The 9,920-nt window shown below is 43.7% G+C and overlaps 1 long non-coding RNA gene across 1 annotated transcript in view; it reads left to right on the top strand.

Annotated features, from left to right (window-relative positions):
* LOC108793761 overlaps positions 1 to 1,948 on the top strand; it is an 11,967-nt gene extending 10,019 nt beyond the window's left edge. The window contains exon 3 of the long non-coding RNA XR_001941671.1: positions 1,939 to 1,948. This is a non-coding gene — a long non-coding RNA (uncharacterized LOC108793761). The remainder of the gene's footprint in view (positions 1 to 1,938) is intronic.
* Positions 1,949 to 9,920: the final 7,972 nt, after the last annotated feature.

Here is a 9,920-nt window from a genome sequence, read left to right as displayed (position 1 = left end):
GACCAGCCACTACTTTGTGTGAGAGAACCGACCATCTTCTGTAGCATGACCACAGTAACTGACAGTCCTCTGTAGCATGTCTGCATTTTCTGTCCATCTTCTGTAACATGTCTCCACTCTCAGACTATCTCCTGTAGAGTGTCTCCAGTCTCAGACCATCCCCTGTAGCATGTCTCTAGTATAAGACCATCTCCTGTAGTGTGTCCCCAGTCTCAGACCATCTCCTGTAGCATGTCTTTAGTATTAGACCATCTCCTGTAGCATGTCTCCAGTCTCAGACCATCTCCTGTACAGTGTCTCCAGTCTCAGACCATCTCCTGTAGCATGTCTCCAGTCTCAGACCATCTCTTGTAGAGTGTCTCCAGTATCAGACCATCTCCTGTAGTGTATCTCCAGTCTCAGACCATCTCTTGTAGCATGTCTCCAGCCTCAGACCAGACCATCTCCTGTAGAGTGTCTCCAGTCTTAGACCATCTCCTGTAGCATGTCTCTAGTATCAGATCATCTCCTGTAGTGTGCCTCCAGTCTCAGACCATCTGCTGTAGTGTGCCTCCAGTCTCAGGCCATCTCATGTTGAGTGTCTCCAGTCTCAGACCATCTCCTGTAAAGTGTCTCCAGTCTCAAACCATCTCTTGTAGTGTGTCTTCACTCTCAGACCATCTCTTGCAGAGTGTCTCCAGACTCAGACCATCTCCTGTAAAGTGTCTCAAGACCAGACCATCTCTTGTAGCATGTCTCCAGCCCCAGACCAGACCATCTCTTGTAGAGTGTCTCCAGTCTCCGACCATCTCTTGCAGAGTGTCTCCAGTTTTAGACCATTTCCTTATGCAAGCGTTTTATTTCCTATTCTTTGTTTATTATTAATTATAATTACATCTTTATCGTGAGTGTAATTCACTCACTCCATAGTTCTTCTTGGACTAGCTTTTAGGCCTTGAGGTCTGAGAGGTACTAATTAGACCCAGAAGAAGGGGCAAAAAATGAACGTTCAGTACAGTAGTCCACTGTGGTGTTACCTTCAAAGGAATATACAACTGCATTAGGGGCCCATTTACACCAAAATCAGATGGAAATCGCAAGTCAACAGAAGGCCCTGTGACTTGCAATTTCAACCTCTATTGACCTCCGTTCCATTTTGTTTGTTTTTTTCTCTTTTTTGCCAATCTTTATTTTAATTAACATGTTCTGAGTGGACAGACATCTATGTATTTCTTTTTTTTTTAACTTTCGTTGCGATTGTATCCGTTTTTGCTCCATGCTCTACTTTTTTTCATCGCACTGCAACAGAACGGAATGCAGTGGTGTGAACTGGTCCCATTCACACCTATTAATTTTTTACATAGTTTACATAGTATTTGGGGCTGAGTAAAGACATACGTCCATCAAGTCCAACCTATATAGGTCCACGCATCATCTCATTCTTAGGAATACTTGTATCCCTGAATATTACCGTCCCTCACGAAATCGTCCAAAAGTTTATTGAACAATTCTACACTCTTAGCTGAAATCACTGCCGGTGGCAGTGAGTTCCAGACCTTAACCGCTCTTACTGTGAAGAACCCCCTTCGCCCATTGTGCTGGAATTTTTTTCCACCAACTTTAGGTGGTGGCCTCTAGTCTTTGTAATGGAGTTAATCTTAAAGAGTTTGTTGCCAATGTTGCTGTCACCATTGAACATCTTGTACATGAAAATCATATCCCCCCTTAATCTCCTTACTTCCAGCGTGAACATGTTTAAGTTCAGTAACCTTGTCTCATAGCTCTGGTCCTCCATTCCCGTAATTAGTTTGGTTCCCCTCTTCCACTGCTTTATTTGCATTGAGCATTTTAAGTCTTTGTTGCATCCCGCTTTCTGTCAACCACTGGGGTATATTATCGGTTGAACTATGTGTTTTATCACGTACGTCAAACCCGTTTCCCTCCTGTGTATATACTGAGGAGAAAAAAGCGTTCAGACCCCCCGCCCTCTCCTTGTCATTTGTGAGTAACTTCCCGTTTTCGTCCTTTATTGGGCCTATCTGCTCCTTTCTTACCTTTTTACTGTTAATATATTGGTAGAATGTTTTGGTTTTTTTTTTTTACTAACTGTGGCGATATGCTTTTCACATTCTATTTTAGCTTCCCGGATTACTAGTTTGCATTTTTTGTTACATTCCTTGTAGTTAAGGAACGCCAATGCCGTCCCTTCCATCTTATATTTTATAAATGCCATTCTCTTTGCCCGTCCCACCCTCTTTCCTTTCCTGTATTCAATATTGAAAGTAATCACATTGTGATCACTATTACCCAGTCAGAAATCAAAAGATCTCGCTGCACTCCGAGACACATTCTGAGCCTGATGAAGGGGACACTCTGAGGCCCCGAAAGCGCTTGCATTTGAATGGCAATGTGCCAATAAATGGACTATAGCTTTATTATCCCTTGGAGTGCTGGTGATTTTATTTTCTACCCCACTATTACCCAGTGTCTTCCCCAATTGCAATATCCTCAATTATCTCCCCATTATTAGTAATTATTAAATCTAGGATGGCTAGATTTTTCTGTGCCCTTGCATTAGCTTCCATTGAAAAATGGATCGCAACACAACGGATTTGGTGTCAATAAGGCCTAAACTATCCTTTTTTTAATATCAGCTTTAAATACATTCAAATGTCACTTGCTATAAAAAATTATGAGAAGTTTATGCTCCAAGGCAGATGATATATTTTACAATAAATTATCTAAATGCCGTAATCTAGACAGTTATTATTCATAACTGAATGCAAATTAGGGGCCGCTCGACATACTAGAACCTTCACCTGGCTCGCCTTCTCAGACAGAAACACATTGTTTTGGAGGCTTTCCCATAACATGCTGAAACTTTCCGCTTCCTGCAGTTTCGGTCTCTCTCCCAGTACTATTTTCCAATTCGTCTGGATGGCTTCCCATGTAATTTCAGATCTTCCAAACGCAAGAACTGGGACATCAAAGCGGCTCGATGTTTGCTGCATAAATTGAAAACAAAAAAATACTTCGTACTCCGATCAACGTACAAGTAGTACAAGGAAAAGCACTCAGTTCTTTTATAAGGCTTGTGTCTCCCCCAACTATAGGGTCCCAGTGCAGCCAAATGGCATCTACATTTGCTCCAGTTTAAGGCACTTTTCAGTACCGTATGTAAGTTAGGTAGCAGCCAAAAAAGAAGACATCTGCTCTCATGGCTGCATCAGCAACTGGGGCTTTAGGACTGTTACAACAGACTGGACACAAGTCTTTACTACAGAAAAGGGCTGAGCATATGGCAACAAAGCCACCAGAAGACCACTGCAACCACACTAAATAACAAAAAGAAAGAAATTGTGGGTGCCATAAACTGTGGTCCTCCCCTTCCTGGCTGCAGTGCTGTCAGCATATAGCAGGCAATAGCTCACTATATGCTGGGTTTTGGGTCACAAGAGGACATCAGTATATGTTCTCCTGTGACCCTAAAGAGAACTATGGCATAAAAAGCTTGGGTCGTAGTTCTATTTTAAATCACTTCCTGTGACTGTAGGGTGTCATTGGCCTACCCCTTGGAGGCATTTCAACATAGCACCTCTATCTGATGTCATTATGTCAGCGCCGTTACCTGTATCATTGAGGACCACCCAATGCTGGACAAGATGCAACGCGGATCCAACCAGAACACATTTGAAAAAGGTAAGTATGAACCAACAATACATGCAGAGATTGGGGAGGTGAGGGTGCATCCAGAAAGGGAGAGGGGTACAGGGGGGGTTGTGTGGGAGGATGCAGTTTTACTTTAATTATTTTACATTTTGTAATGTATTCTAAGTCACTAAGGGGGAAATTTATCAAAATTGGAGCAGGCAAAATCTAGAGCAGCTGTGCATGACAACCAATCAGCTTCTATCTTCAGTTTGTTCAGTTAAGATTTGAAAATGAAAGAGAGAAGCTAATTGGTTGTCATGCACATCTGCTCCAATTTTGATAAATTCCTTACAGTATGTGCTATAGGACAATTGGCGACATTTTCATGTGTTTATTCCAGGAGAGGTGAACAGTAAAATCTCTGCATCATTAAACCTTGGTTGGATGATGTCAAGTTCCAGACACAACCACTTAGGTAGGGTATACACAGGTAGATTTTCAAACAAACGTTCGTACAAAAAATCCCATCAGAACGTTCGATAATACCATCAGAGGCTTGGCGATTGTCATGTAAAATTTCATTTGATTTTTGTTTTCATTTAACATTCGATTTTGGAGTGAATGATGTTTCCCGAACGAAAACACTTTTGTTTGCATTGTGCTTATCTTCAGGTATTTACCAGAAAAGTTGGTTTGTTTGTTTTTTTTTTAAAGTGGTGCTGCAGGGGGGCGTGGTGTTTTTTTTTATATGATAAATTCTATACAAGTGCTATGAAAACAATATGTATTTTGAAGATTGTCAGCCCATAGAAAAAAGTTGGTGCAGACTTTTGGCAGGATCACCCAGTATTTAAACCTATAGCAGCCCAGCAAAAAAACTGATGCATGAATGCGCACAGAGATTTTATCCTCCCTGGCATCAGACCCATTCATGGTTCTGTAGCTATTGACTCTGCAGACAGTTGGCGACTTCTGTGCCTGTGCTCTGTCATCTTACGTGGCCTACCACTTTGTGGCTTAGATACTGTTGGTTCCAAGTTGCTTCCACTGTGTTATATACCACTAACAGGTGACCGTGGAATATTTAGTGGCAAGGAAATTTCACGGAACACCTGAATCCAATGATTTGGAGGGGTGTCCCAAAATCTTCGGCAATATAGTGTATATATATATATATACAGGTGAAACTCGAATAATTAGAATATCGTGCAAAAGTAATTGCAGAAAGTGCTGCAAAAGGGGCCCAAACCAAGTACTGAGTACATATGCATGCTTGTACTTTTCAGAGGTCCGATATTGTTCTATGTACAATCCTTGTTTTATTGATTGCATATGATAATCTACTTTTTTGAGGTTGTGGATTTGGGGTTCTTGGGGTTTTCATGAGCTGTAAGCCATAATCATCACAATTATGACAAATCACGGCTTGAATTATCTTGCTTTGCATGTAATGAGTCTATCTCATATATTAGTTTCACCTTTTAAGTTGCATTAGTGAAATAAATGCACGATATTCTAATTATTCGAGTTTCACCGGTATATAAATAAAATGTAAAATTGCTGGGGGAGAGAGGCCGATTTTTTTTTTTTTGCCAGAAAAGACTTTGCATGTCTCTTCTGCCAAAAATCCCAACCTCCCAGCATTTTTTATTTTCACTTCACTTCCACTTTAAGGGCAAAGCACACCGAGGGGATGCAATACCTTGCTTTACTTTCAGAAAATGCTAGTCACCTGTCATATTGGTCCTATCCATGGAGTAAAGTGAGATGCCTGGTACTGAGGAAGCCAGGAGAAAAGGGGATTGGCGGCCGGCTGAGCTGTCAGCCAAGAAGGGGAGGGGTTAGCCGTGCTGCCAGCCGTGCTACCGCCTCAGGATGCGTCATTGTGGGGTGCCCCTCGGTGTGACTCTCACATCTTTTTTAGGATGCCTCATTGTGGGGTGCCCCTGGGTGTGACTCTCACATCTCTATAGGTTGGACTCGATGGACTTGTGTCTTTTTTCAACCTGACTAACTATGTAACTATCTTCCACTCATGATGCCATGCTGAGACAGCCAATCACTAGAATCCAGTGCTGCCGCATGGGGGGAAGAGACTGTCCTCAGCCCTGTGTAAGCTCTGATCAGATGAACTTGAAGCTTAAAAAAGGCATCTTGTCTTCGCTCTGGAACGTGAACGGATCAGTTGGAAAGGCAATAGCAAACAACTGCAGAAACGAACCATGAACTACTCTCTCCAATGCTGGAGTTTGGCCACTGGCAGGGTTCTCCCCTAGTCTGAGCTTTGATTGTGTACCTAGTGTCCTATTCTGGTATGTGGCATTATGGTTTGTCCCAATCCTTGTAGCTGTCACTTTTGCTGGACAGTTGAATCTGCACATAAATGCAATGGAAAGAAAAAATAAAGGCATGCAAAAGAAAAAGAAAAACAAGTTTAAACTGGGTGCTGGCCGTGATTCATGTATTGAACACTATCCTTACATGTATTAACTAGTTAACCAGTTGCCTCCCATTTCACATTAATGGATGGCAGCCTTCCCAGGGCAGGGCAAAATTTTAAAATGTAATTTTCTTCTGTGTGCTCGTGCACAGTACCGCCATCGCACAAAAGAGGGTACTGATCCAATGTTGGCTAATCACAGCCAGCACCCAGTTCAAACTAGTACCAGTGTCATCCAGAAACAGCGTCATCCAATCCTCTACTATCGTTCACTCCTCTACAGTATATGCCAGCTCCATTCTGTCTCTGATCTGACCTGTATATTAACCCCACACTTTCCTTACCCTGCACATCTGTACATTAACCCCCTCATTTCCATTGTGTACATTAATGATTAACTGTATCTAGTGCACCATTTCCAAGCTCTGTGTTTTAACCCCCTCGATATGTTTTTTAATTACTGAAAAGTTTTTAGCTGACCCCCCTGCGCTGGGTGTGCGGGTCTCCGATCCAGCGCTGACTCCACTGTCCTCCTCTTCTCTCATGTCCTACGGAGTCTGTGTGGGTGCACGCTGCTCCGTAGACTTACCTTGTGACTCTTCTCGTCTCCCGGCTGAACATCTGAAGTGCGCATGTACCCACCCCAAGATCCCTTGCGGCCGCCCAAGAAAAGTTTCAGATGTTCGGACGGGAGCGCGCGGTGGAGACACAGGTAAGTTTTAACCCTTTGAAAATGTTTTTTTTTGTATTGCTTGCTAGCAGTAGATTTATGCAAAAACATGCAAGGGTTTAATAACCCTCTAATACTACTTTAAATAGCACCAAATCAAAGTGCTCTCTGAAAAAATCATATAAAATGAATATGGGTACACAGTGTTGCATGAATGAGTTATTGTCATACACAACATAAGAGCACTGAGGATTGAAAAATGGTGAAGGAAGGAAGTTTCAGGGTGACAGCAAGATTGCAGAGGTCCTCATTGCAGCAATTATTTTGGACAGTTACTGTAGCAATAATGATGTCTTCTGTAGTCAGCTTTGAGCAGATTGTGGCATTTGCACAACCGTATTTTTTCAGCGACTTACCAACTGTGAAGAGAGAGAAACACGAGAGGATTATTGAGCAGGAAGGGTGGCCACTAAAACATGTGCATCAGCACCCAAATATAACAAACAGGACAGGATGTTAAAACCCAGTTTGTATCACAGAAATAGATTTTAAGTCAGATGCAAATAAAATACAGGGGTACAAGACTATAAAGAGATACAAAGGTGTCAGACTTTACTTGAGCTTTAAGCTACATTTGGTAAGAATGGCCTTGGGTGAACATCCCAGCCGACAAAAGATCTTTCTAAAAACATGTCAGCTTGCACTGGGTGAACCAACATGTTTGTGCCTATCTCAGAAGAAGTAGGTAATAGTGATTGGGCCATATGTACTCCAGTGGCACTTAGGGGTAGGTATAGAGCAGGGATGTGCAGTAAGGTCCGTGCTAGGTGAGCCATTCCCCCTGCTCGCCCAGCACCCACCCTACCCCAACCCAGTCACCAAGCTATGTGTGGAGGAGGGAAGGGAGAAGGGAGGAGGCAGGGAGGAGCCTCCCTGTCCCTCATTTGCTTGTCACTGGTGAGGCATCCAGATAGATGTCCTCAGTGGGTTTTTTCTTTTTTTTATTGGACAGCTTAGATCAATGGCGCTTTAGGTCTGGTACGAATTTTAAGGGGGAACCCTATCCCCATAAAATGGGGGGGAGGGGAATCCGTGGGGTCCCCACTAACATTCCTACCAGACCCTTGATCTGAGCACAGGCCCGGCAGGGTGGGAAAGGAGGGGGGGGGCGATTGAAGCGCCCCCCCCCCTGCACCTTACCAGGCCACATGTCCTCGCCATTGGGAGGCTGTCCCCATGCTGATGGGGTCAAGGGCCTCTTCCACACAACACTGACCCGGTGGTTGTGGAGGTCTGTGGGCAAGTGGACTTATTTGCATTAGGGTACCCCTTTAAGGGGGCAGATGCCGCCCCCCTTGTGAATAAGTAAGGTGTACTCCTACTCATTCACTAAAGTGTTAAAATTCAAAGTCAATAAACAAACCAGACTTTTAGAGAAAATCCTTTATTGAGAAAAAAAAAAACAAAGAGTAAATTTTTGACTATTCCTTTAATTAAAAAAAAAATGGCTCCATCGATGTAATCCAGCTTCAATCACGATGCACGACACCCGCCGAAATAAAAAAAAGTCCCGACACCGACGGCCGTCCGAACCCGATGAAAACTCAGCGCAAAATGACATTCCAGCCCCAAGTAAACAGATGGGTGAAGCAAGCCGTGACGTCACTGCTCGCTCCGCCCATTTGACATTCTCAGCTGTCAAATACCACATAGCATTCGGGAACTCCCCAATGCCATCCGGGTCTGTGAGCCGAGGTGTCATATGAAAAGTATTATACTTTCCGAATCGGAATTGGATATTGAAACTGAAATTCAGATGCGTTTGCATTCGTTATTTATGTAATTCGGATACATCCGAATCTCTGAATTTCCGAAATTTCGTCAGAATTTCGATTCAGAATGAAAACGAATTGCACATGTCTATTACCTTATGAAATGCCTCTTGATACGACCATCTTCTTCCTTCCACTTGTTTTCCACAGTGCCTCCAGCGCTGGTGCCGGTCTCAGATTCAGTGCAGACTCCTCATGTCCCACGCAGTCTGTCTGGCGTGCGGGTTTATAGCTGCCCAGCTGCGTCCATTGGGCTTCAGTGTCGCTCTCCTCCTGTCCCCCCCGGTGATCTAGACTGCGCATGTGCCCACCCACACTTCCTCCTTCACAGCATTCAGGAGCCGAGACTTCTGCAACCGGGAGTGAGTGGCACTGACACAGGTAAGTTAGTTGGTATTTGCCAACTTTTTTTTTTTTTTTTAATGTTGGGGCATATATCTACTTCCTCCTAGCAGTGGATTTATGCCACAAAATACTTTAATGCTACTTTAAAGCCCCACCGCATCCACTTATACTTCACCATATTCCCCCTCAGTGCCGTCAGAGCTGCTGTAAAATACCTTGGCGTTTTGGGTATGGGGTGTGACGGACTGAACCGTCACTGGGGCTGCTGAAGGAGCATGAGGACTAGCCTCCTTCCTACTGACTATGGACCTAGAACTATGGAGACCCCCCTCAGACCTCTTGGGGTTACATGGAACCATTCTCCTAGGTTTATGTGTGGAGTGAAAATAGTTCAGGTTTCCCCTGACATTACATTGAAGTGACCCTGTGTTCATTATAGGCAGCAGGCTGTCTGGAGTGACCATTGTTTAGGATGATCAAGCTCTTATCTAATTAAGGACATTCATTAGGTTCAGAGTGTCTGTGCTTAAGGAATTCCAATGCGGCACCCGGCTGTCTAGGGGTGGGTACTGTTCAACACACTTAACTCTTATCTGATTCTCTGAGGTATAAACTCTGTGTGCTTTCTTCAATAAAGCAGTTCATGGTTTTCACTTCAACATTGGTGTTGTCTGATGTTTGAGGAGTTTAGCTTTCTGTCCTAATATATTGGTTCTATCCAATAATAAGGCAGGTTTGGGCTGAGGACACTGGAATTGAGGTTCCATCGGAGAGGAAGCTGATTTCTGACGGAGGTACCCAGCTGGGATACCAGGCGGTCCGTCACAGGGGGGACAACATAACCTTCTCCCATAATGCAGTGCTTAGACCTGGTGCCCATTTGCCAGGCCTAAACACTGTCATGTGAGGAGGAGGATGCCATCATCAACCCTGGGACAAAACTTAATATGCACTGCTAGTTTCAAACAGAGTCAGAGGATGCTGGGTGCAGAAGAGGCTTCCG

Source organism: Nanorana parkeri, unplaced genomic scaffold, assembly GCF_000935625.1.
Source record: "Nanorana parkeri isolate BGI_ZX_2015 unplaced genomic scaffold, ASM93562v1 scaffold780, whole genome shotgun sequence".
In the NCBI taxonomy this organism is placed as follows: Eukaryota; Metazoa; Chordata; class Amphibia; order Anura; family Dicroglossidae; genus Nanorana; species Nanorana parkeri.
Note: the sequence above shows the minus strand (reverse complement) of the source record. Positions and strands in the feature narration are given on the sequence as shown.